This window comes from Gekko japonicus, unplaced genomic scaffold (genome assembly GCF_001447785.1).
Source record: "Gekko japonicus isolate JY-2015 unplaced genomic scaffold, Gekko_japonicus_V1.1 scaffold131, whole genome shotgun sequence".
Lineage (NCBI taxonomy): Eukaryota > Metazoa > Chordata > Lepidosauria > Squamata > Gekkonidae > Gekko > Gekko japonicus.
In genome coordinates, this window is record NW_015167061.1 from 1,487,446 (window position 1) to 1,492,660 (window position 5,215).

The 5,215-nt window shown below is 51.6% G+C and overlaps 1 protein-coding gene across 1 annotated transcript in view; it reads right to left on the reverse strand.

The window, feature by feature from the left end:
- The window catches only part of IGSF21 (immunoglobin superfamily member 21), a 193,538-nt gene that overhangs the window by 105,172 nt on the left and 83,151 nt on the right, over positions 1 to 5,215 (reverse strand). The gene's annotated exons all lie outside the window — the stretch shown is intronic.

Below are 5,215 nucleotides of genomic sequence, written 5' to 3' on the forward strand. Positions count from 1 at the left end.
TTCCCTACCTGCTCTATCCCAGGCATAATCTTATAAACCTCGATCACTGTCTGCCTGTAACACTGAAATCCCTTCATTCGTCCAAGGTACCCAAGGGAACGTACCAAGGAGCCGTTCCTCCACAGATTTAATCCTCAAAACAACCCTGTTAGGTAGATCACACTGAGAAAAGGTGCCCCCCGCCCCAAGCCCCCCATGTGTGCTACAGGCCAGAGTAGGGATCTGAACTTGGGCCTTGCCAGTCAAAGTCCAGCCCTGGCTCTGGCCCCCTCGGAAGAAAACACACACACACACACACACACACACACACACACACACACACACACGAAAAAGAGAGACCTATAGAATGAAAAACTAGCACTGAACGAAAACTAGGAAAAGGGGGGGATTCAGAATTACAGAGGTTCCATCAGCTGTGTTAAACTTCAAGCACACTGTGTGTATCTTGCAAAGTAGGATATTTGCTGACGGGAAGATTTCCGTAAAGATCCCTCCCCCCAAAAAAAAAATGATGAATTCTTCTGCTCCCAAATTGCCTTTCTGATGTAGCTTCCATTTCGTTCATTTGTTTATCTGCCTGCTTGAAACACAAGCACATCAAAGCCGGAATGGGATACAGCTTTTGGGAAATGCCACAGATATTTCAAAATCTGAGTTTCCACTTCAGTACTTTGGCAGGGGGGGGGATGGGGGCACCTGGGGGAGCCCAGTGCCAGGCTCAAACACGGGCCGACTCCCAAGCAGCCGCAGCACGGAGAGACAGAACAACGTATCGCCTGTCTCCAAAGTCGGATACAGAAAGAGAGAGAGAGAGACAGAGAGAAGCGCCGAAGTTGGATAATTCCCTTGCCGCTGAAAAGAAATTGATGCTTTGCCAGACGGCAAAATGAGGCGATTTCGTTTCCGAGCTGCATCTCCCGAGCAATTAGAGAACTTGCAGCGTCTCCTCCACCCACAGCCTCCTGCAGAAAGAAACACTTCTACCCCAGAGAAATGGGTGGCCCCGGCCTTCGCTCCCGGGACTTTGCCCCTTCAGCCACTGCCTTTTGGGCCTCAGTTGCTGCACCACCTCGTTACCTTGCTCCGCCCCTCCCTGCTGTGATTGGCTACTGACCCCATATAAGCTCCCCCTTCCCATCTCACTCAGCAGAATTTGAGGCACTGGCCGGCAAGTGCAGCAGGCTCCAAACCTGGCCAGTCCCGGGGCTGACGCTGTACCCCTCGACTGCCTTCTGAGAGCCAGTTTGGTGTCATGGTTAAGTGCGCGGACTCTAATCTGGGAGAACCGGGTTTGATTCCCCACTCCCGTCAGCTATGCTGCCATATAGTCTATGGGCCCGGGTTCGCTTTCATGACCTGTGTGCCAGTGGCTGCCGCATTCCTTTCTTTTCGCTTCTCCCTCTCCTTATCACTGACCTTGTAGCCAGCCTGTGTAGTGTCTTCCCATCAATTAACTGTGGGATTAGTTTTGTTTCCCAGCCTCGGCTCCAACTGCCTTCGTCCTCTTTCCTGCCCGCGGGAGTCAGGCCAATTGGCCCATAGGTGGTGGTGGTGGGTGCTTTCGAATACCCTATATCTCAGCTTTCTATGATAAGAACATAAGAACATAAGAGACGCCAATGTTGGATCTAGTCCAACACTCTGTCACACAGTGGCCAAAAATACCAGGTGCCATCAGGAGGTCCACCAGTGGGGCCAGGACATTAGAAGCCCTCCCACTGTTGACCCCCCCCCAAGCACCAAGAAGACAGAGCATCACTTGCCCCAGAGTCCCTATCTATACCTTGTGGCTAATGGCCACTGATGGACCTCTGCTCCATATGCCTATGCTCCATATGAGGAGTTATTCCTAACAGTGACTGTGTCTATGCTACCATAGTGCTAACAATAAAGTTAAACCTTCAAAGAAGTGTGTGCTCTGTTGTTTGACTGTGGGTCCTGACAACTCCTCCACTTGCACCTGGCTGGATGACCTTGGGCAAACCTTAGTTCTGATAAGAGCTGTTCTTGAAAAAGAGCAGTTTCTGTCAAGAGCTCTCTCAGCCCCACCTACCTCACAGGGTGTCTGTTGTGGGGAAGGGAAGGGAAAGGAGTTTGTCAGCTGCTCTGAGATGCCTTTGGGTAGTGAAGGGCGAAGTATAAATCCAATCTCTACTTCTTCTTCTGGACATGAAGGGGGCGTTGCGCCCAGAGGACACACACAGTCAACAGATGCACCTTTGGCGGACGTTCTTCCCAGCTTCCGGAAGGCCAAGCCCCAGAGACTCTGGACCCAAAGTAGGGAGCTCTCAGGGGGGGGAAATGCCTCCAGGTGCCCCTCGCTGACTTGGCCCCGTGCGTGCGGTGTATTTGAAAGGCAAATGTCTCCCTCTTTATTTCCCTCCGTCACCCCAGAGGGCAAGAGGGCTGTGATGGTGAAAAACACCCCCAGGCCAACGCTCCCTCTAAGCTGTGGCATCTTGTGAGGAAAAAGTCTACTTTGTAAGCTACTGGCATTAAAAGTTCTGAGTGAGCGATTTGGCGGCTGCATAAATCAGTTTGCTCTGGAGCCCTCCTCCCTGAGCTAAGACCAAAATGTGCAAGCTGGAGGCTAAAAAAAACTGTGGGCTAGCTCACACTAGCTAAGCTGAGAGGGAACACTGCCCCCAGGACTATCTGGGCAAGCAAACAATGTGCAAGCCTTAGAACTGACATGGGAGAACCCAGGAAACAGGCGGAGGAGGCGCTTTGGCCAAAGGGAGGGCCCACGGGCCCCCAAACCTCGAGAGGGAGAGAGACCGCTGCTGGCCGCAGAGTTTGTGAAATTGTGGACTGTGAGGTTCCCGGAGACTTTGGGGGTGGAGTCTGGGGAGGGCAGGGCTTGGGGACGGGAGAGACCTCTGTGCCGCAGAGCCCACCTTCCAAAGCAGCCCTTTTCTCCAGGGGGACTGATCTCTTTTCCTTGGAAACGAGTGGTCATTCCAGGAGATCTCCAGCCCCCACCTGGAGGCTGGCAACCCTATGGCAGAGGTGGGGCGGTGGTGTGCCCTACAGGGTCTCCCCAGGCCCTTGGCACCTGCCCAAGGATGGAAGCCCTAAACCGAGAGGCTCTTTGGCTGACTGGCCTTCCTCCGCCTGGAGGGCCACCCCACGGATAACGCTCGCTCCCCATTTTCCTTGGGAAAATTGCCTCCCTCTCCAGTAAATCTTCCTCGCCTCATTCTCGGCAAAGGCAGGCCCTCGCTTGACAGCTGCGGTGCCGGGACTCTCTCTTGCTCAAAATGCATTAATTTGTAAATATCTTCATTTATATGTAAATGTGGATTTCTTGTCCCTGAAGTGTCCCCAGCCAATCAGGAGGCACCAACGGCAGCTTTTGCATCAAACTTTGCTTGCGACGCTTTGGGTTGTTGGACCGGCGGCTTTTTCCCATATTGTCATCTCCCCACCGCCACCTTTTCTCCCCCTCTGCCTTTAAACATTTATTTCAAATGCTTCTCCCACCCCCACCCCCGCCTCCCCTCTCCAGAATGGATCATGTGTGAAATAACCACGGTGCATTTTGACATCTCCGTTTCCCAATAAAGCCCTCTCTCATGTCGATGCAAAGGAGCTCATGCAACTTCCAAGGTGTGAACTGAGAAAAGCACAGGGACAAACTGAAACAGGTCATGGAAAAAGGTGCTGGAGAAGACTCTTGAGAGTCCCTTGGACTGCAAAAAGATCAAATCAGTCAATCCTAAAAGAAATCAACCCTGACTGTTCCCTGGAAGGCCAGAGACTGAAGCTGAAGCTCAAATACTTTGGCCACCCAATGAGAAAGGAGCACTCACTGGAGAAGACCCTGATGCTGGGAAAGACTGAAGGTCAAAGAAGAAGGGGACGGCAAAGGATGAGATGGTTAGACAGTGTCATCGATGCAACGAACATGAAATTGAGCCAACTTCAGAGGATAGCGGAAGACAGGAGGGCCTGGCGGGAGATGGTCTATGGGGTCGCGAAGAGTCGGACTTGACTGTGCGACTGAACAACAACAAAAGGTCTCCCTTGCTCGAAAGCCAGTCGAATCTGACTCTAGGGGGTGGTGCTCATCTCATTTCCAAGCCGAAGAGCCAGCGCTGTCTGAAGATGTTTCGTGGTCATGTGGCCGGTATGACTAGATGCCGAGGTGCACATGGAACAGGAGACCAACTGCAGCTTCTCAGAGAGACCGAGGGGGTGTGTGTGTGCAGCATCTTAGCCTTTGCCATTCACTGGGGATGCCATTAATTGAATTTGCTTGTTCATTTGTTTGTTTACTCCATTGATATCCTAACCCTTTCTCCCCAGTGGGGACCCAAAACTGTTTACATCATTCTCCTCCCCTCTATTTTATCCTTGCGACGACCCAGTGAGGTAAGCTAGGCTGAGAGCGTGTGACTGGCCCGAGGTCGCCCAGTGAGCTTCCATACCAGAGTGGAGACTCGAACCCGGCTCTCCCAGATCCCAGTCGGACACCTTCGCCACTACACTGCACTGGCTCAGCCTAGCCCCACCGTTTCAGCTCAAAACACCCCATTTCTATTTCACTTCTCCCATGTGCAAATCGAACTCAAGGCTTTTCACTACTTCTCAGGTTTCCTTGAACTGGTCCCATAAGATGGAATATATTTTCAACATTATTGAGCATCAATTAATTAGCATTACAGATATAATGAACAACTCATACCACCTGCATAAGGGAAGAAGAGGGAAGAGAGAAGAAGAGATTGGATTTATACCCCGCCCTTCACTCGGACTCTCAGAGCGGCTTACAAACTCCTTTCCCCTCCCCTCCCCACAACAGACACCCCGTGAGGGAGGTGGAGCTGAGAGAGCTCTTTCCAGAACTGCCCTTTCAAGAACAGCTCTGAGAGAATGATGGCTTGCCCAAGGTCATCCAGCAGCTGCAAGTGGAGGAGTGAGATATCAAACCCTGTTCTCCCAGATTAGAGTCCAAGCACTTAACCACTACACCAACTGGGTCTCAGTTTGTATAAACCCTCAGGGGTGTATAAACTACACACAAAACCTATATAACATGGATATGCAATACAAACTCAATGGCAAAAAGCAGAGACTCTGAACAGCTGACAAAAATATCAGCAGATACAATGGAAACCAGACAAAAGTCCCTTTGCTCCACCCTCTTCCGGGAACCACTCTGGCAAGCAACGCTACTTGGGTGGAGACCACAGGACTTACCGCACGGTGGACT